This window comes from Peromyscus maniculatus, chromosome 10, assembly GCF_049852395.1.
Source record: "Peromyscus maniculatus bairdii isolate BWxNUB_F1_BW_parent chromosome 10, HU_Pman_BW_mat_3.1, whole genome shotgun sequence".
NCBI lineage: Eukaryota > Metazoa > Chordata > Mammalia > Rodentia > Cricetidae > Peromyscus > Peromyscus maniculatus.
Genome location: NC_134861.1, coordinates 81,471,393 through 81,494,413, shown reverse-complemented (window position 1 = coordinate 81,494,413; position 23,021 = coordinate 81,471,393). Strand labels below are relative to the sequence as shown.

General features: G+C 37.2%; 1 protein-coding gene across 3 annotated transcripts in view; it reads left to right on the top strand.

Moving 5' to 3' along the window:
- The first annotated feature begins 2,679 nt into the window (after positions 1–2,679).
- The window catches only part of LOC102921768 (transmembrane serine protease 11F), an 85,405-nt gene continuing 65,063 nt past the window's right edge, over positions 2,680–23,021 (top strand). For 2 of the 3 annotated variants that reach the window (XM_076546523.1, XM_076546522.1), the window contains exon 1: positions 2,680–2,867. The gene's annotated coding sequence lies outside the window, so the exon portion shown is untranslated. The remainder of the gene's footprint in view (positions 2,868–23,021) is intronic. The other variant, XM_006983809.2, reaches the window with a different exon arrangement.

Genomic DNA, 23,021 nt, shown 5'->3' with positions numbered 1-23,021 from the left:
CCACGCAGATTTTAACCTAGCACAGGGAAAACATCTAAGTCAAGAAGGTTTCCGTAGCACACACTCCTAATTTGCGCACCATGCTGCCTTCTCCCTAACAAAAACACCAGGATTATGTGTTGTAGTCTGGAGGACTTCGGCCATTTTCCATCAACCTTTTTGACCGTCATCATTTTGAAATCTAAAAGCCACTTACTTTGCAAGGTGTCTCTCTCTCTCTCAATTTGATCCTTGGAGATTTTGGACATACACATCTCAAAAATCATGCGGTTGTCTTCTCCTTACATCCTAAGACACCATTTCAGCTTGCCCCATTGCTAGCAATAACGATTTTTATCACTGTATTAAGAAGGTAACCTGTCACATTTCTCCTTTGTAACATTTAAAGGTTGGTAAGTTGTGTGTGTGTGTGTGTGTGTGTGTGTGTGTGTGTGTGTGTGTGTGCTCTATTGAGTCTATTTGTGAATTCAGTAATCCCCAGACATCTAAGTTACTGTCTGTAGCAGCCAGTGATGCTGTGGATCTAAAGCAATCCTTGTTAAATGTCTGCCAGGAGGTGGTTTATGTAATTGTACCATTCTCTTCACACATTTCCCCATTTCTTTATTCGGTTGTTACTTAATAATTACATTCCTTTTTGGTTCCCAGTTTTATCTAATAGATAACAATATAGTATTTTTATTTGCACTAATACAAAAATTATTCAGTGGTAATTCCTTACAATTAAGTATTTTTGATAAGTCCCTTTATTGTTTCCATAGTGTCTAGTGGAACAAAATATTCTAGGTTCAATTTGTAATTTCTGATTCAGCCTTAGAATGAGCCTTATCTCAAAGAATTCTTATGGAAAGTAATGTGTAAAAAAAAAATCAAACCTGAATGTTGCATGCTGTGGTTCTCTGGCTCTAAGCCCCTCTTAGTGAACAGAACTAAATAATAGACATAGAGCCATATATGTAAAATTTTGTGTGCATTTACATGTTTATTTCCACCTTTCTTCTGTGTAGATGCCTTCCTTATCCTGCCTGCACAGGCTCTAGGCTGCTTCATATATATAGTTACTGTTACCAGCCCCAAGTAATTAATGCATTTTCGAATGAATTAGGTGTGGGGGGCCAGTGGGGGGAGGAAGGAAACAAACAGTGAAAGAAGGAGGAAGACCAAGCTTAACAGACATTTAAGTCACTTTTTAAAGCTTAGAAGTTTGAGAAGAGTCTTTTCTTCTGTTGGCAGCATGGGAGGTTTTTTCTCCTCATCCCTGAGATATACTGTTGCAGAGATTTACCACACTCTTGTCATGGCCAGTGGGTAAGGAAGGTGCAACTTCCTGATACTGGGAAGCACGACAGAAAAGCAGTTAGAGATTGCCAGAGAGGATAATTTATTATTAAATTAGCGATGTGAAGTATCAAGTGCAATTTGAAACACAAGTCAAGGTGTTGAGTGAGATTTAGACATGCAGGCCTAGAGCCTGGAGAGACATCAGGATCGGAAATGGTTGTCTGGTTATCATGAATATATAGATGATGTTTTAAACAATGAAAATGGTTGGAAAATGTGACCAAGAAGATACATAAAAGCCAAACCCAGAGAATTTGAAAGATTTCATAGGTGGGCAGAGGTGGAGAATTGGGAAAGGTCTTCAAGGTGCTGTATCATAATGAAAATTTAAGGTGTCTTGTGACTCATCTCTTTCATCTGTCAAGTATTAGGTAAATCACCACTACAAAAGGTACACTGATAACACAGTAGACCATAGTTTAAGATTATCTTTCGTGATAGTTATCTACAATTTAAAGCCAAGGTCTAGTTACATTTTTTTTCCCTTGGGATGTTTGCTCAATATCCCTTTGAACTGGCTGCCAGATCAACTTCTAAAGGTACAATTAACAATTTATGTAAAGCAAATATCTGCTCATGCCTTCAAGTTGTTGGTGCCCATAGTGGTCTGTGTTGTGCCACAGACTGAATTGTTTATAAAAAAAGAAATTTATTGTTTATTGTTATAAATAGATGCCCAATGGCAGAGAGTGTGGCTGATGGTAGATTTTCTATGCTTCAGTGGATGACTCCACCACCATCACATATGGACATCATTAATTGAATTTAGTGAGTTACCAAAAAAGTACAAAAGACATAGTTGGGAAGGGGCCATAGTGGGATGATATGGGGGAGTTATATAGGGAAGATGGGGATGGATTAGATTATGCTTCATTGTATACATGTATTAAATTCTCAAGGACAAAGAAAATTATAAAAAAAAATGTAGCCAATATCAAAGTGCTACATCTGAGAGAGACTTCTTGCTGCTTCTCTTTGGGAACATAAAGGCATATAAAAAGAGAATAAAAATATTTCTAGAAATAAATATATTTCTCTAACTTTGATCAGTGTTAATTTTGATGAGTGAGCTTCAGGACAAAACAAATTATATAATCCATATATAAAACGAAGACAATGTTTCCTTTCTAGGTTTTGAAAGTTGTAAAACCCGATGGGTTGTTTTCTGTTCTGGATGCATCTGGCAAAGAGCCACAAATAATGACAGTGGTACTTACAGGTTTCTAGATGAATGTCTCAACTGAGCAGCTGTTGTTTGTATCATGGCCTTTTGATTGGCTATGGGAAGATGACGTGGGACTAGCTTCCAGGCAAGAGCCCTTTTGATTGACTCTGTAGTACATGGCTGAGTCAGAGGTAAAGGGTTAAGTCTTAGGAACAGGAGGGTGAGCGTATGTCTTTCATCCATTTTGGATCTCAGAGAGAAGATTCCAGAGTTTTTATACCAGCATCATTTTCAAGAACAGCCAACCGAAGAAACACATGCTATGTAAGGAAGAAACAATTCAAAGGTAATAAGCCAAAAGGTATGGAAACACTACATGGATTAATACATATTCTAAAATTTGCTTGTGTGTTAGCTTCTTATGGGTGTGGTTTTAGAAATTCTTAGAACTACTTTAAAATGTTCTTTTGTCCTAATTTTTCTCTACTTAAGCATTAAATGAATGATTTTATGCTTTAATTTATTGTCAAGAAATTTACTTTGAATGAATTTAGAAGAATCTTGGAAAGTTTATGATGATCCTTATATTATTTGAAGGGTTTGATTTGGTACTTCTCAAACTTGAGGAACCCTGGGACTCTTATGAGTTGCTGAAGTCAAAAACCATTTCACAAAAATGCCATTCTCTGTTTATGCTGTATCAGTATAGTCACAATGAAACACTGATACTGTGTCAGAATCAGAACAGGGACATTAAACAAACAAACAAAAACAAAAACAGCTTCTCTGAGGACTGATTGTTATTCACAGGGCAGTACAGATTATTAATTTATTAAAACTGACCATAGGTTCAGATCATTTACAAATGTCCTGGGTGACAAAATGAAAAGTATGTGTGTTGATACATCTTGTATATACTACAGTATAATGGGTAAATGCAAAGGAAAATTGACACATTGTGAATATTTGGACTTACGCTTATATAGAACAATTTGTTAAAAGTCAATGAAGTAAGCATCTCACTTTGATTAGTGATAAAACTCAACTCTGAAGCAAAAATAAGGAAATTTAAAGCTTGTGAATTTTATTGTTCTTCAAAACTTAGAATTTTATATAATGAATTTGGTGCTGATGTTAATTAATAGGTTTTATGTGATGAAATACATCAACATTTAGATCTGCTTGCATTCCTAAGTTAATATTATAAAATTGTGCACAATAAAAGATCCAACCAGTATGCAGAACCAGTGAGTTTTAGGATACGAGAGCACATCATATTCTATGCTATCCATAACTGTTAAGAAATAAATATATTTCAAATCTTAGGGAGAACCAAAGCATGTTTATTACTTTGAAAATGAGATCCATTCATTTTTGAAAACTTAATTTTAAAAAATAAAAGAGATATAAACTGTTTATTATTGTAATTTTAAATAAATTAATTGGTACTGTAATTTCCTTGTTAATTTCCTAATATAGTAAATGTTGATGTTTCACATAAGCCATAGCTTCTCAATAATGAATTTTAGCATATAAACAGGTCTTAACATCAAAGTGTGTGAAAAAGTTGGGTTTAATTTTTTACAAAGGAAAATGTAGCCATAAAAGAACCATGTAATGATAGGGCGTTAGTGTCTTACTCTCACAGCTAGATTAAAAAATACATAAGCCCACAAAAATGCTACTGTTCTTTTTCACCCAGTGACTCAGTCCATCTGGTATTCAGCACCCAGGTGATGCACCTGGTGACTATGCAAACCAGAAGCTTCCAAGGCTGTGGTGCTGTGTGCAGGGGTGCATTTTCTCTGTAATGAATGCTGATGTCTCATCCACAGGCACTTCCATAACAGTCATTTCCATAATTGTGCTGAGAACCTGTAACAATATGTACGCTCTGAGCCGCAGAATTTTCACCCTAGTAAGAGCAGAGCTCTATGCTTTTCCTGGGGCAGTTTATCACGGAAGTATAGTAATCTTAGAATAGATAAGGATTTCAGGAGCAAGGCAGTATAAATTTCCCCATGACAAAAATGGAACAAGAGACCCAGAGACAGATAGAAAAAATGGCCTGTTTCATGCTAATTCAAGGATTGTTGAGTTTCCTCAATAACAGCTCTGTCAACTATATTGTCCCTTAATCTCTGTTGATCTACATACTGGTGTGTATAGTTTTTAACCTTGAGGACAAACACCGGATTACTTATAACAATTACACAAACCTAAAACAACAATCTTTGAAATTTTTGCCTACTTTTTCAGCATCCTAGGAGGGTTTCATTTTACTAAATCAATGTGTTTTTGTTTTTTGGGTTTTTTTTTAGGCTGTAAATTAGACATTGGCAAATATGATGTTGAAAATCAAATTCGGAAGTTTAGGTTTCTATTGTTTTATTGCCCTCACTGATAGATATAGCTGAACAATAAAAGAATTGTTGGCCGTATTGCAGTCTCCGATTTCAAATTGTACTTCAGAAATACACCAGAAATCCACAATGGAAAAAAAGGAAGCATCTTCAGCAAATGGTGTTGGTCTAACTGGATGTCTGCATGTAGGAGAGTGCAATAGACCCATCAATATCACCCTGCACAAAACACAACTCCAAGTGCACCAAAGACCTCAACATAAGACTAGATACACTTATACATATATTTGTAATGTTTATTTCAATAATATTGCTGTTTCATCTGGTGACTCTGAGGGATTACAAACTAAAGAGTAGTTGAATGTTGTCTGAGAACATTATGAAATTTATACCAAAAGGAACGTTTGAGTTTCATTCTCACGAGAATTCTTAAATTCCTTTTTCTTTTCTTCTATTGTTTTCCATCCATTTTTCTTTTTATTGTCTTCACCCTCTTTCCAATTTTAAAGTTTATATGAACTTTTACATTAAAGTATTATATTGTCACCATGTGGCGGTGGCACACGCCTTTAATCCCAGCACTCGGGAGACAGAGCCAGGAGGATCCATGTGAGTTTGAGGACAGCTTGGTCTATGGAATGAGATCCAGGACAGGCACCAAAACTACACAGAGAAACTCTGTCTCAAGAAACCAAAAAATATATTATATTGTTTAAATGGTTATACATTGCCACCTTTCACATATAAAATAATATTTAAGCTTATATTAATATGTCCCCTTTGTAATATTTCTTATGAAAAAGCAGCTACTAGTGAAAGGATTAAATATGGTATGTTTCTAGGTTGTATCAAGTCACTTTGAAATGTTTTACCAGCTTGTCTGTTTTCTCATAATCAAATGTTCTTGTGGAAAATTATCTGTCCTGCAAATAATATTCCTCCTCATCAGCTCTTCAGTCATTGAATGTCTTTTTTATGCTCTTGTGCCACATCATAGCATCATTAGGACACATAAACTGTTAAAAATAAAAGTCTAGGTTAACATTACCTATTAAAAGGAAGACCACATACTTATCTATGATTATTCCTTGCAGTCCCTATGGAAGTAAGTTTAGGTTCATTTCACTTGACATGAAATATTTGTATGACTATGCAGAACTGAGACCAACTAACTCGTCCTCCTTGAAACCATTACCTAAGGTTAGATGACAAAACTTTTAGTTGCTTATAATAACATTCTGGAAATGATAATGACTGCCCATGTCTTCAACTTGTATCTATCCTAAGCCAAAGTGTAGATAAGAGAGAATAATTTGTAATACTTGAGATGTGTCATGAAGTTTAAACCTCTCATCTTGCTCTTAATTGGGCATGTAACTATAGCTTTCAAAAGGAAGTCCTGACCAGCAGAAGTTGCATCATTGCTGGTTTCATTCATAAGTTACGGGCACAGAGTAACACCTCCAGTGACAGGCACCCTGAATTATGCATAGACAGTGAGAGAGATAACCAAGGAATTAGTACACTCACTGGAGACAAAGGCAACAAAACACAAGGTTTAAAATGGAATAGAGATGAATAAACTTCAATGTTCTGTGTGTTTGGAGTTGTCAATGAAAGTGGGCAGAATTCAGAATTCAGTGAGAGAAGTGAATGTGCTGTACTTAGAGTAGGAGTCAAGAACTTGAGAGATGATACTCAGGACAAAGTACCTTGAGAAGGAAAACTCAGAACAAAGATGGAGTATCACTGGGTGAAGTCCACCCATCAACATGCTGATTAGCTTCTGTTCTACTGTCCCTGTTTCCTATGCTCCTGTTTCAAAGGACATAAATTAAAGCCTCAGTGTCTTCCCTCACCCAAGAGTCTATTTGATTTCTGATTTGAATTAAAACTAGTTGACAACAGCCCATGGCAACTACTTAGTTCATTCTACAAATCTTTCTTGATGATTCCCGTTTGGGTGACTAAGCACCATATCAGCGCAGAATTTTTCAAAATCAGTATTACAAACTATTAGTGTAAAATATGACTGTTTTAAGAAATGTATGTTTGTATCTTTGACACTGCGCTGCTGTGAAGTGTATTTTTATGTTGGAACAGAGCACAACAAAGCTGGTCTGGCAGGATGGCTCCACAGGTAAAGTCACTTGCCACCAAGCCTGATGACTTATGTTAATCTCTGGAACCCACAGAGTGGGAGGAGAGAACTGACTTCTGTAAGCTGTACTCTGACCTTCACACACACACGTGTGTCCACATATACACACACAAATAAATAAAGATGATAAGGATTTTTTGTTTGTTTTATTTTTAAAATTGTTCTAAGATATTTAAGAATCATCAGAAGGACCAGAAAAGGTTCACTTTCTATAAGGATAATTTTTGAACAGTGATGTGGGAGACGCATGTTTGTGGGTGTCAGTGGGAGTAGTCCACCTCCAGGAGGGAGGAATATTTTGTCAATGATGTTGCTTAGCATTGCTGGTGTATAGAGATAGTTATCACACCAATTTTAATTGGTTTCCTTATTTTTTCAATTCTTTAAAGATTATATGTACCCTGATTTCTTGTATGTAGAATAGTCTGCTTCTATCATACCTGGTGCTAATCTTATATTTACATAAATACATACAAACATGTATACATATACATGCATATATTTACAGTTAGCCCATGCTGTTTCATACTAGAGTTGATTTCTTCAATCAATTCTGAATATTTAGATTGGCCACTACAAAAACCTTGGCAGGAAAAATGTTTAGAAGAAGGGATTATCCTGGTTTTGTTTTAGGTCTAATTTATCATCTGATTCCTGGATTCCTCAGCAAAGAAAGAAAATTAAATACTGTAAAAGTTCTGGAGAGGTAAAAATTTAATTTAATTTGTAGAAAGTTATGTTTTTACTTTCTAGGTCAAGGTAAAAATGAAGGGGCAGATCCTTCTCCAACCTCTAGCTCCTACACACAGGGTAAATATGAACCACAATGTGAAGCAGAGTAGGAAAAACTCAGCCACTTACTGATAAAGGGCTTCCTACACTGAGTCTGAAATCCAAACTAGATGAAAAGTAAAAAGTAAAAGATGTAGTTTCTGTCCTTTGGGGCTCTCAAATGGCATTGAAGAGACAGATTAAGAATACCATAGGATGATGTCAGTGACAGAAATCTGAATCTCATTAAAGTCCAAATTCTGTGTCATTTTTATAAATGGTAGAAAAGTCTACCAGAAGAGAGGATTAGAGCTGTGGAGAAATATATTGTCATTGCTAAATTACTGCTACTGATGCAATGATTATTGAGTGATTGATTTTGGGGGTGATATTCCAAATAATCTACATTCATTATTTCATTTGTTACTCAAACTATTCTAAAGACAGATGATATTTTCATCCTTCTTACAGGGGTGAAGAAACTGAGGCACAGGAAGAACAAGTGCCTTATTAGACACAACAAAACTAAAGGCAGAACAAGGACTTGAGTCAAAGTGTGCAACCAACCACCCCACTTAAAGTGCTACCTAAGCTGTTGGAGTTTTAAGTTTAGAAGTGGTAATTAAGCTGGGGTTTTACAGACACATAGTTACATGAGACAAAATAATAGAGAGAACACCTCAGTAGACCAGAGACTGATAACGGAAAAAAATTACAGTGTTAAAATGTAGATTAGATGATGGAAGCATGACAACGCGTAGTAAGACTTGAAAGTCCATGGCAGATGTATCATGGAAAATGAGTTGGGAAGACTTTGCTTCTTAGAGGAGTTTGAATTTTATTCGGGCATGTATTGGTTGGATTATTGTTGCTGTGACAAAATACTGGGGAGAAGCAACAGCAGGGAAAAAGATTTACTTCAGGTCATGGGTTTAGAGCCCATGATCCCATGGGTTTGGCAGAACATCATGGGAGCACCATGTGGTGGAGGTGCTTTTTCACTTCATGGAAGATGGGATGCAGGGATAAAGAGCAAGGGCCCCAGCAAGATACCCTTTACACTCACACTTGTAGTGACTTACTTCTACCACAGTTTTCAGGGCATCCCACAATACTACCATCAGGTGGAGACCAAGTTCTAATATCCAGGGAGGCCCCTAGTGAAATTTTATGTTCAAACCAAACCAATCAAACTCTTGATATGGTGAAAAATAGGTATCCATTAAAATATCTTAAAGAGGCAGGTGGAACTCTGAATTTGAGGCCAGTCTGGTCCACAAAATGAGATCCAGGACAGCCAGAGCTGTTACACAGAGAAACCCTGTCTCAAAAAAAGCAATAAATAAATAAAATTATATATCTTCTTTAAAATTTAATTAATTAATTTGACATCCTAACCAAAATTTCCCTCTCCCTCTTCTCCCATTTCCTCCCTCCTCCCTTCAGACCCTCCCCCTCAAACCACTCTTCCTCAGTTTCTGTTCAGAAAGAGTCAGGCCTCCCATGGGTTTCAACAAAAGTATGTCATATCAAGTTGCAGTAAGACTAAGCACCACCGAGTGGCAGTGGCAAACGCCTTTAATCCCAGTACTAGGGAGACAGAGCCAGGCAGATCTCTGTGAATTCAAGGCCAGCCTGGTCTACAGAGCTAGCTCCAGGACAGGCACCAAAACTACATGGAGAAACCCTGTCTCCAAAAACCAAAAAAAAAAAAAAAAAAAAAAAAAAAAAGAAAAAGAAAAAAAAAAGAAAAGAAAAGAAAAAAGAAAAAGCACTTCCCCATGTATTAAGGCTGGGCAGGGCAACCCAGTATGGGGAGTAGGTTACCAAGAGCCAGCCAATATATATGTTAAAGAATGTTTTTGTTACCTTTTTGAGAATTTCATATGATGTATTTTGGTCATGCTCACTGTCCCTCCAACTTCTTCCATATCCACCTTTTCTACCTTCACATCCCAAATCACCCAACTTTGAGCTTTTTTCACCTCTCTCCATTTCTTTGGTCAACTGTTCTTGAGAATGGTGCCTGAAGTATGGGTGACCTACCAAGGGTCATGTCGTTAAAGAAAGCTGTTTTTAATACTCTGACATTAGCTCATGTGCAAGCCCACAGGCAATTGATTTTAGATTAGCACGAGTTGTATTGGAAGGAGAAAAGTACATTGGTCATCAAGTTGAGCTATAATACTGCTTTAAAATTATAAACAAATTGGAAAGAAAGAAACTATTTGAACAAAACAATATGAACAAATGACTACCAAATTTTGGCTGGATGCAAAGAATGAAACTGTGAATCAAGCATGCTCTACGAACGTTGAAAGCAGGCAATTGAAGCTAAGTGTAGCGTCACTAAGACAGAAAAGCAAGAAGGGGCAAAGACTACATTCTTCAGTAGCAGTGTAGCAACGTATTTTAACATGTTGGCATTTGTACAATGCCAGGCACAGTGTCAGATATATAATAGATAATTAAAATTAATTAAAAAGACAATTGAACAAGACTGTGGCAAGAAAATGCAACAAAGACCCCTAGTGGGTATCAATAAGACTACAATCACAGGTGAGGGGAGATATAAATTTTGGGGTTGTCTAAATAGAAGAATATTCTACAAAGTCCTGAGAATCCACTCAATCATGAAAGATCGAACTGGAAAAGAAATATCTGGAGCCCTTAGTGCAGGAGCCTCTCTGCCTTAAGGGCTTGAAGACACCAGTGACAGAATAGCCAAGGAGCCCCAGATGTTAGAGAATTGCATCAAAGGGCATTACAGCTATTTGCCAACAACAAACTTTAAGTGATACACAGTATCACTTGTGGACATGAGTGTTCCTGCCCCTTTCAAGCAGAGCACATCAAAGTATCTGGGAAGAAAAATTAGGAAGAGTTTGGGTTGGAAGTAGCTATTTAGGTTAATGATTCTTGAAAGAAATAATTCCCAGAAACAATGTGCAACAATGTTCCAGAGGTGACCTGTTATCGTCATCCTTTCAACTGATATTCAGTATCTATCAAAAGTAGATATGAACTGTCTGCTTTTACTTCAGAAAAAAGTAAAATTTTCAGAACTTGGCATGTTTTCCCGGTTCTAAAAAGGAGGTAAGGACCCGAGCTTGCTCTAAAAAGTGTATATTTTTGTCCAAAAAGAATGTCCCACTAATGATATAGCAGTGATTTGTAAGCTGAAAACTAAAGAAAGATGTGAAGGTAAAATGGAGAATGGGGGTGTAAATTCCTTTATTTTAAAGTCAGCAAAGAACCATATGGGGATTGTTTTAGCTATCCTGGGTTTTTTTTTTTTTTTTCATATAAAGTTGAGTATTGTTCTTTCCAGGTCTGTAAAGAATTGTGTTGAGATTTTGATGGGGATTGCATTGAATCTGTAGATTGCTTTTGGTAAGATTGCCATTTTTACTATGTTAATTCCACCTATCCATGAGCATGGGAGATCCTTCCATTTTCTAATACCTTCTTCAATTTCTTTCTCCAGAGACTTAAAGTTTTTATCGTACAGGTCTTTCACTTGCTTAGTTAGAGTTACCCCAAGGTATTTTAAATTATTTGTGGCTATTGTAAAGGGTGATGTGTCTCTGATGTCTTTCTCAGCTCTTTTATCATTTGTATATAGGAGAGCTACTGATTTTTTTTTTTTTTAGTTAATCTTATATCCTGCCACATTACTCAGCAGTAGGAGTTCCCTGGTAGAATTTTTGGGGTCACTTATGTATACTATCATATCATCTGCAAATAGCCGAAGTTTAACTTCTTCCTTTCTAATTTATATTCCCTTGATCTTTTTCTGTTGTCTTATTGCTCTAGCTAGAACTTCGAGTACTGTATTGAATAGATATGGGGAGAATGTGGAGAGGGTGCCTGAGCTGGCTTACCCTGGTGGTCAGGTTGGCTAATACCCTGCCTGTTATTTTTAGAGCCTCCATCCAGTGGCTGATGGAGGCAGATGCAGGGATCCACAGCCAGGTGCTGGACCAAGCTCTGGGGGTCCAGTCGGGGGATTGAGGGGAGGGAAGAGGGATTCTATGGGCGGGGAGCATCGGGATCATGATAAAGAAAGCTGCAGAGGCTACCTAGCAGGCCTAGTGGGAACTTAGGAACTTTAGACCAACAGCTGTGAAGCCTCCAGAGGACTGGACCAGGCCCTCTGCATGTAGTGTAGCTCAGTCTGCCTGGGGGGCCTCCTGGCGGTGGGATCAGGGTCTGTCCTTGGTGCATGAGCTAGCATTTTGGGGCCCAAATGTCTGTGGTGGGAGCCTTGCACAGCCTTGGAGCAGTGGGGAGGGGCTTGGACCTGCCTCAGCTGGATGTACTAGGCTTTGCTAACTCCTCTTGGGAGGCCTTGCCTTTTTAGAGGAGGGAGTGGGGGGTGGGCTGGGGGACAGGAGGAGGGAGGAGAGGGATCTGTGCTTGGTATGTAAAATGAAAAAAATTTTCTTAAGAAAGAAAAAGAGAGAGAAAGAAAGAAAGAAAGAGAGAGAGAGAGAGAGAGAGAGAGAGAGAGAGAGAGAGAGAGAGAGAGAGAAAGAAAGAAAGAAAGAAAGAAAGAAAGAAAGAAAGAAAGAAAGAAAGAAAGAAAGAAAGAAAGAAAAGAACCACATGGGAGCAATAGATTATTACCTGGAATTTAAAAAAAGTTTCATATCTATTACATATATGCTTTTACAAAATAGTTTCAGAAATCTTTTTATTCATATTCTGTCTGAACATTACCAGAAAGAATGAAAGCGGTCACGGTTGTAAAGAGAATTTTGTTCTGACCAGTGCTAACTGATTTAATTCATATTGAAACTGATTCTAACTTCTAAAACTATTTTGCACAGATATAAAGGGATCAAAACAGAAATAATAAAACAGTGAGGTCAAAGAAGGAAAAACAATACCATTAGGCGATGTATCATACAACTTTAGGTCATGTGTCATACTATTTTAGATAAAGGTGAAAAAACAGTACAACTTCTTGAATATAGAATATAAAAATATATACACTACAATATGTATTTGTTTATTGGTGAATGACTACTCTTCTGGTCTTTATATTATGGATAAGATACTTTCATTTGTCTAAAGTATTTATCAAATAACTAATGTATGAATAGCAAACACACTCTACTTTTATCAATCTGCACTTGCTTCTGAGAGGAACATTATAGAGCATATTTCATGTAAGTATGAGTAGTGAAGATCTTTTTTTTTTTTTTTTTTTTTTTTGGTTTTTTTGAGACAGGGTTTCTCTGCGTAGCTTTGTGCCTTTCCTGGAGCTCACTTGGTAGCTCAGGCTGGCCTCGAACTCACAGAGATCCTCCTGGCTCTGCCTCCCGAGTGCTGGGATTAAAGACGTGCGCCACCACCGCCCGGCTTTTTTTTTTTTTTTTTGGTTTTTTGAAGTAGTGAAGATCTTTATAACCAATTCTGCCTGTGGAACAAAGGGGGCAAGGAAAGTCTGTCAAATGCAATAGCCACATATGTCTAAAAAAATAATTAAAAAAAACCCCATGTTGTCATGATTAATACCACTATAGCCTCATCAGTACAATGCTTAAGAACTCACTTTTGGAATATGTCAAAAGGAACAAACCCTCTCATATCAGAAACACTGTGTTATAAACATAAAGGTCAGCAATAAAGAAGAAAGCACATTTGAAAATAAAATAAATCACTACCTCCAAAGGTATTTGCTATATATTATCAGAAAAAGAATTTTTGGTTTGGACCCAAAATTTCTTCCTGTTAATTTTAAATTATCTTCACATACTACTATATTAATATACTTTAATATAACTTTAAGTCTATATAAAACGTGGCTTGCGAAAGAATGAGATATAAAAATTTGCATGCACGGATCAATTCCAAGTCTTTTAAAAGGCAAGACAATTTTACTGTGATGTCAGCTTTATACAGAGCTATAGCATTGCTGCATTGGTTTAGTTCTTTGAAGAAAATCTTAACGATTATTTAAAAGATGCCTCAATAAAAATATTTTAGTACAATTTTAGACTACATTAAAACAGTCTTAGTAAATTATTTACAAATTTGTGATAGTATAAACACCTCAAAGTAAATCTGGATCTTGTACAAAAATATTCCAAATATAAATATGAACTAAACACTGAATAAAATGGTCACCATGTTTAGGGGACACAATTAGTAAGAATATATTCTGGGTGTTTAAATGGAAATTACATCCACAAAATAATGTTTCCCTAACCATTTAAGTTTTAAATATTTCCACATTAATCACAAAGTTTCAAGTTTCACAGTCTTAAAAGCTGCCAGTTTTACAAACATAAGTTAGCAAACAATGTCATTCAAAGATCACTTATAATGTTTTGCTCAGGCTAAAAAGGCAACAAAATAATATATCCATTCATCCATTAAAAGTTTATATGCTTTGTGAAATATATAAGCAACTCTAAATTAAATTTGATTGTACCCAATGTCTAGTATGATGAGAAAGTGTCAAGCTATTGCAAGTTGAGATATTATTTAAAGATTTTCAAATCACTTCTTAAAGAATAAATCTCTCTATCACCCCTAAATTTGCCAAATTATAATAGTTAAAAACAGTGGTGTACAACTTTAATCCCAGCATTCGGGAGGCAGAGGCAAGTGGATATCTGTGAGTTTGTGGCCAGCCTGGTCTACATAGTGAGTTCCAGGACAGCTAGGGCTGTTACACAAAGAAACTGTCTGAAAAACCAAAAAGAAACAACAACAACAAGAAAACAAAACAAAAACATTTATGCTAACATATCAAGTTAGTTCATATAAGTTAATGTATCATGCATTACATCACTATGTTACTGCTATCTGAGAGGAACATGATTGATTAGCAAGTTTCTTTAGGACATCATAGTTCTTAAAATACTTTAATTCTCTGAGAATTTTATTCAATATTATTTGATCATATTTACCTTCATATCTCCCCCAACTCTTCCTAGATATACCCCTATCTTCCCACAACAAAACTTCATGTTCTTAAAAAAAAAACAAATGCATCAAACCAGTTTATGCTGTCTATATATTCCTATGTATAGAACTATCCACTGAAATACAGTCTATCTACCAGCGACCACACCCTTAAAGAAAACTGACTCTCTCTTCCCAAGAAGCCATTACATACAAATATCTCCTCAGTTAGGGCTAGGGCTCATGAACCCTTTCAACTTCCATGGTAGAAAGTTTATTGGCTCAGTATTGTGCAGGTCTAGTATAAGCCACTACTGCTGCTGTGAGTTTATGAGTACAACAGTCTTGTCAGGTCTAAAAGGCATGTTCTTTCTGAGCCTCTGGCTCTTGAAGGCTTTCCTTCCTCTCTTCCCCAATAGTTTCTAGGCCTTGGTGGGCACAGTGATACCGATGTCCCATTTCTGGGTGAGTACTCACAATCACTGCTTCTTTGCACTTGACGACCTGTATGTTTCTACATTGACTACCATCCAGTACACAAAGGTACTTCACAGTGAGGTCTCAGAGCTGCACTACTATAAGGGTGGAAAGACAAGAATTTAGAGGGCAGTTTGATACTATTGCCATTTGGCAGAATAATTATAATAGCTTCTTCCCTGGGGCCCAAGAGCTCCCCAACCATGGGGATACTGGTCATATGTGCAGTGCCATCCATATGTTTCCTCCTATGGAGTTGGCCTTAAATCCATTCAGAAAATGCTTGTTACCGCCATAACATCTGTGCCACTATTTCACCCATGAGCATATTTTGCTTGCCACACTAGCCGTTGTTGTAGTTCAAAGCCGGGCAAGACTAATGATGACTCCCACCCCCACCTAGAAGCCTATGTAACACCCCTACAGTTCTATGAAAGATAGGCAGCATGGAGGAAGCTTACTGGTTGGTACCAGCTTGCTTTCTCCTGTCATGTTTCCAAAGTGTACCTTGTCTTCAGGAATAGGGCACTACCATCAAGTTCTGGTAGACAGCCAGGAGCATCGTCAATAACTTGCACTGTTTGGGGAGACATCTTGGATATCTCTTACCAACAACTTGGGGGAAAGATATCCTATACTTGGCACTGGGCTCTTTATTTGGCAAACTATGGCTTTGGGGATGAGCATAATCCCCTGTATAAACTAATTACAATTAAACCATTTTATATTTCTATATGAAATCACATAAAGCACTTATAAAAATGATAGGTTTCCACATGTCTTTCTCAAAATTATTAGTGTCAATTGTCCCTTACCTCTGTTCTACCGTCCCATCCTTCTTCCAACTTAAAACTCCCTCCCTATTATGATCAGTTATAAAGAAAAAATTATAAATAAATGGATGGTGCTAGAAAACATTATATAGGCGAGGTAACCCAGTACAGCATCCCACATAGATTCTAGCGTCTGATCTGAAGTGTCATCTTCAGATGTGTGTGTTTAATTTAGAGTGCTGTAAAATCTAGGAAACCAGAAAGGGACCATTGATATTGAGGGGGAAGAAGGATCTCAAGGGAGAAGGGAGAGTAGAACATAGGTGATTGAAAGATGAAAGGATGGGGTAGGCCATTGCATTTAACTGTGCTTTGCAACTATAGAGCACTTACTTCATCATATGAGTAAAATAATTGTTATCATCATCTTTGGAATAAAGTCTGTGTAGTACTAAAATTTTCATTTGTGTGTGTGTGTGTGTGTGTGTGTGTGTGTGTGTGTGTGTGTGTGTGAATGTGCAGTGTATCCACATGTGTGAATACAGAAGGAGGCCGGGGGAAGATGTTGGCTATTCTTCTCTATCTCTCACCGAAGTACTCTTGAGACAGAAATCTCATTGACTCTGGTGTATGCATGGTATATGTATGGAGGGAGGATAGGGATGAGAGAAATAATGTGATTATAACCTCAAAAAATTTAAAGGATAAAAATATTTCTTCACCTGAAAATCTTATCAATGACAGTTTCAAATGTCTTCTCTGTGTGACTTGAAATTTCCATCATAAACATTGATCTCTCATAATGACACATTTTTCCCTGTATAATTTGAGGGGTTAAAAACAAAATCAAGTTTTTTTTGCCAGATAGTTAAACTTTGAATTAAAATAAACTTTATCATAGTTATTACAAGTTATTAGAATTCTTGAACTTAAGGTATTATATTATCTATATGATCATTAAATAGCCATGAATTGAGAGAATGAATGGGGAGGAATGGCTAATTTTAGGCTGCAAACATGAATTGAAAAATAGAAAACTGGAATTATACTTTCAGCATCTGACACAAGTTCACGTGTCTCTGTGTAATACATAAAACAAAACACTGTGTTGAAAACTCTGTATTTTCTGCAATCTCCCTGGTTAGGTTTGAGCCTGACGAATTATAGCAATTACAAAGTAGATATTCTATAAAACATTCTGTAGACTCATATTCACATCTGTATCATGGCTTTTCAGATAAAAAATTCTTATTTGACATACTAGGATAGAAGAGTAACCATGTTTAAGCTAGTTTCAAATAAATAGTGAAATAAAAGTAAATGACCCTGCACTGACGGAACACAGGGCTTGTTTGGTTTCTCTGGATCTCAGAGTCTTGACTGTAGGAGACAAGTATGCCACTTTCTAGAACCTGGTACTTCAGCTGCCATCACAGAGCCGCTGGGATTCTCTGCTTGGTGTTACTCTTCCTCTATCCACTGTAAGGTTATTTTAGAGAGGCAAGAATGCTGCTCGCTCTATTTTGCTCTGCAATTAGCTTACTACTTGGCACGAAGTAGGTGTCCAACATAGAATGTTTAATGACTGTGTGCATCAACAAATGAAAGTTTGAGTACAATAACTGGAAATGTTCTTGGTTTAAGGAAGTTTAAAGGTAACTAAGTTATTTGAATATTTTGAATGAGTACACATTTTGGAATGGGACCAATGCCTCTAACTATCCAAAAATTTAAAAAGAAAAACAAGCAGTCATATAAGAACTATGTGCATGTAAAAACATATATTCAGTTATATAAAATGTAGGCTATATGTTTTCATCAAGAACCATGTAAACCTTAGCCATACGGTTCAAGAGAATATTTCTGTTGTAATCTGAATTGGAATCTCTCTCCTTCCTCAACTTCCTGCACATTTTTTTTTCTGCCCTGTCTTTTCCTTCTGTTTCTTCCCTGGGTTTGCCTTTCTCCTCACTCTTAGTTTTACTATTTTTCTTTTTGCTACTCCTTCCATTTCTCTCATGTCTCCCCATCCTACTTCTTCTTCTCTCAATTCTTTTTCTAAGGTATGACTCATTTTAACTTTTACCCACAAAGTAGTACAGTTGTGTGTACAGAATAAAAGAAAAAATGGAAAAGGGGGAAAAAGAAAGATAAAATAAACTACATATATTACAAAGGAGCATGTGGCATCAAGACTTTTGAAAATTTAGAAATTTTTCCTTGTATATTGGAGTAGATTTGCCTGTGAAGTTTTCCTCTGAGGGTTTAAGAGAACAAGCTGGTAAGTGACTAAGGAATAGAAAACTTCACATTATTGATGGGATGGGCCCATGTATAAGGTAATAGAATCTAATCAACTTACATTTCTGTATCAATAGATCTTGATCAGTTTGATTTCATAAAATCCATGATGAGTCTGATGAAAATGAATTTTTCTTAGAAAAATTGGATGTGCATAGACAAAAATTATAATATTGGCAAATCTTGTTGGAGCACATTAATAGAACCCAGTCTCAACTGTAGTCCAGAAATGATCATTCTTCTATCTATCATCTATCTACCATCTATCTGTTTGCCTTTGTTTGATTTCTATTACTGCGATAAAACACCATGACCAAAAGCAATTTGGGGAGGACAGGGTTTATTTTATCTTACAGTTGCAGTCAAATATGAAGGAAGTGAGGGCAGAAACTCAAGGGAAGAACATCAAGGTGGGAACTAAAGTAGACACAACGGAGGAACACTGCTTGTTCCCCAGGTTCTCACTAAGACTGCTTTCTTACATCATTTAGGTCCAACTGCACAAAGTTAGTACCACCTTTAGAGAGCTGGACCCTCCCACATCAAATCATTAATCAAGAAAGTGTCATACAGATTTACAGATTTGCTTACATGCCAATCTGATGGATGCATTTTCTTAATTGAGATTCCCTCTTACCCAAATGACTCTAGCTTGTATCAAAAGTTGACAAAACAAAACAAATAGGGGCACTATCTCTCTGTCTATCTATTTGTCTGTCTGTCTACCTACCTACCTACATACCTACCTACCTACTTACCCATTTGTCTAAGTTAGGGTTTTTATTGCCCTTATCAAAGAAAAACATTTAATTGGGGTGGCTTACATTTTCAGAGGTTTAATCCATTATTGTCATAGTGCGACATGGTGGCATGCAGGCAGACATGGTGCTGGAGATGGAGCTGAGAGACCCACATCTTGACCTTCAGGCAATATAAAATGATCTGTCTCACTGGAAGTAGCTTGAGCATAGGTGAGCTCAAAGCCCACGCAAGTGACACACTTCCTCCAACAAGGCCATACATCCTAATAGTATCACTCCCTTTGGGGACCCTTTTCTTTCAAACCATCACAGCACCTATCTAATTATCATTTACCCACTCACCCATCCAAATATCTCTTCCGAGAAAATGTGATTTAGAAAATGGGCCTCGTGGTTTAGGTCTGTAATTTCAGTTATTCAGGAAGTTGCGATGGGAGAGTCACAAGGTCTACCTGAGCTACAGAGTGAATTATAGGACAGCTTGGGCAACTTTGAAAGACTTTAACATAAGAAAGATGTGGGCCGAGGATGTAGCTCAGTGATAGAGTACTTGTTTAGCACCCCTCAATCCTGTGGTTCAGTCTTTACTACAGAGAAATTAAGATTTCGAAAAGCTACCTTCATTGCTTAGGAATACAACTGGAATTAGGTGCACCCTAATTTCTTGATTGTGTTCTTTCTATTCTTTTTTCAGAAAAGAGATTAGGAAGGATTGTTATTCTGCACATTTTGTATTCTTACATATTTTCCCTTTAAATGTTAACTCCTTTTTAGCATTGTTTGAAACTTTCATATATGTATATGTTTTGATCAAAAACATCTTCCTTACAGCTGCTCCCCTATCTCCCCCATGATGTTGCCCACTGAGACCACTTAATGAGCTCTGTGTGCAACAACCCTAGTATGCCTAGCAAATACTGTTTCACTGGGTATGTCCAGTGCTTTTAGGGTATAGAATCTTCTGGTGCCTAAAGGCTAGCCAGTAGAGATGAAGCTTCTGTAAGAGTACGAGTTTGATTTCTTGTGTTCTATAACTCAAGTATATGGCACCATTGGCAATAATACCTTACCATCAAGTTCTTGAGGGTACCTAAGGAAGACAATTGCTTTCAATGTTTGTGGAGTGGTCTACGGAATCCCAGCAACCACTAAGAAAGACACAATGCATACATACTTGGCACTGAGCTTTTTGTTTGATAGTTGATGTTATCTGGAGAGGCACTGCCTATGCATTATAGGGCGACTCCATTTAAACTTTTACACACATATATGTATGTGCCTTAGGAGCTCCTCCAGTACTGGGTTTCCAAATGGCATTTCAGTGTCTCAGTGTTAGTTATTCTTGCCCACACTCCCTCTTCTACTTTGCCCTCCTACTCCCTCTACCACTTAACCATTCCTATTTCATTACCCATCTCCCCTCCTTCACACCACAAATGCTCCATGCTGGTGAAATCTAACCTCATTGTCTTTTCCTAGTTTCCTGATTTCTGTGGGTACCCCAATTTAAGCACACATTTCTAGAGAGTCTAAGACAGTAGCCACATATGAGAGAGAACCCAGGACATTGATTCACAGAACTCATGGTAAGAGGAGAGGGTTGAATGACCCCAGCCGAGACTCCCAGCAGTAGTGGAGAGGATGTCTGAACTGGTCTTCTGTAATCAGATCGGTGACTACCCTAATTGTCAATGGAGAACATTCATCTGGTACCTGATGGAGGCAGATGCAAAGATCCACAGCCAAACACTGGGCAGAGCTCCTGAGTTCAGTCAAAGAGAGAGAGAGGAGGGATTGACTATACAAGCCAGGGGGTGTCAAGGTCATAACAGGAGAACCCACAGAGACAGCTGACCTGAGCTAGTGGGAGCTCACAGACTCTGAACTGACTGCTAGGGAGCCTGCATGGGATCGACCTAGGCCCTCAGCATATATGTGACAGTTGTGTGGCCCTCAGCATATATGTGACAGTTGTGTGGCTTGGTCTGTTTGTGGGGCTCCTAGCAGTGGGGTCAGGACCTGTCCCTGAGCTGGTTTTTGGGAACCTATTCCCTGTGCTGAATTGTCTTGCCTACCTTAATGCAGGAGGAGGAGCTTGGTCCTATCTCAACTTGATGTGTCATGCTTTGTTGACTTCCATGAGAAGCCTGCCCCTTTCTGAACTGAGACTGAGGAAGAGTGCATGGGGCAGCTAGGAGGTTGATGGGAAGTAGGGGTAGGGGACAGGAGGAGAGGAGGTAGGGGAAACTGTAGTTGGTATGTAAAATAAATGAAAAAATTTAATAGAAAAAAGGAGAGAGTTGGCTCCTTAAATTTGTCATTGGACTTCCACACATGCACATAGGTGTGAGTTCACCCTCTTTATTCCTACATTTCTCCCCCTCTACACACAACATATGCAAATAATAAATATTTTTAAAAGCAAGAAAAAAGCAATTGTTCCTACAGTCCAGGAAACTCATTAGATCTTGAGGAAGAATGTCTGTTTTTACTTGGGAAATGAAGAACATCCATAGATGGAGCTCCCAATTCATAGAGGAAATCAGTATGGAAGAGCATTATTACCCAAAATCACATTATCTTCTTCATCATTTCACAGGCTTTTTAAACTTGCTATACAGAAAGGGTTATGTTATGAAGTTTAGTTATTACTCTTTTTGTTTTTTTAGTTACTTCTCTAATATTTTGAGATTATAATACAATTGCATCATTTTACCCTTCTCTTTCCTTCCTCCAAACCCATATATACCTCTCCTTTTTATTCAAATTCATGGCCTCTATTTTTCAGTAATTCTTGTTACATTTGTATGTGCAAATGTATAATTCCTTGTTCGTTGGCTATTTTAATGAACCAGGGCATCTGCTCTTTCTAATGACGGAAACCCATCTACATTCTTTGTGGGGGACCAGGGATCTCTTCATGCTTCACTATATGGCATGAGATTATTTGCCATGTTAAATTTCCGCCCAGCTCTATCACTCCCTGTCTGTACAGACTCTACGATTAACTAGTGCTGAGATTAAAGGTGTGTGCCACCACACCTGGCTCTGTTCCCAGTCTGTCCTTGAACTCACAGAGATCTGGATGAATCTCTGCCTCCCGAATGCTAAGATTAAAGGTGTGTGCTACCACTGCCTGACCTCTGTGTTTACTATAGTGGCTGGCCTTTTCCTCTGATCTGCAGGCAAGCTTTATTTGTTAGAGTACAAACAAAATAACACCATACTTTATGTTGGGAAATTCAGAAGAAATGGATGAATTTGTATTTGTATATGACCTAATAAAAGTAAACCAAGGTATAATGAAAGAATTTAAATAGATTTGTGACAAGCAGTGAAATTTAAAAAGTACTTAAAAAAACAAAAACAAAAACAAAACACCTCCCAAGTAAAAAAGTCAAATCCCAGCTAAATCCTACCCAACCTTTTTAAAAAAACAAAACAAACAAACAAAAAAAAAAACCAAAAAAAAAAAAAAAAACCATGGATTTCTCAGACCATTACATAAAACAGGAAAGGAAATCTTTCAGTATTCTCATTTACCCTGATATCTAAACCAGATAAACCAGATAAACACACACACACACACACAAAAAAAAAAAAAAAAAAGAAAAGAAAAAGAAAGAAAGAAAAGAAAAAGAAAACTACAGACTGATCTCTCTGAAGAACATAGATACAAAAATACTCATTAAATATTTTTAAATTCAACTCAAGAACACATTCAAAACATCATTCATCATGGTCAAGTTGATTTTTATTCCAGAGGTAAAGGAACTGTTCATCATCAACAACAAAACAGATCCATAAATGTAATATGCAACAAAAATGGACTCACAGACAGAAATTTCACAACTGCCTGACTGTGCATGAAAAAAGTCTGCCATGATCCAACAGCTCTTCAGAAGAGAGGAGGAGTGAGGGGAATGTAACTGATGTAATAAAGGCTATATACAACAAACTATGGTCATTATCATGCAAAATCAGCTGTTC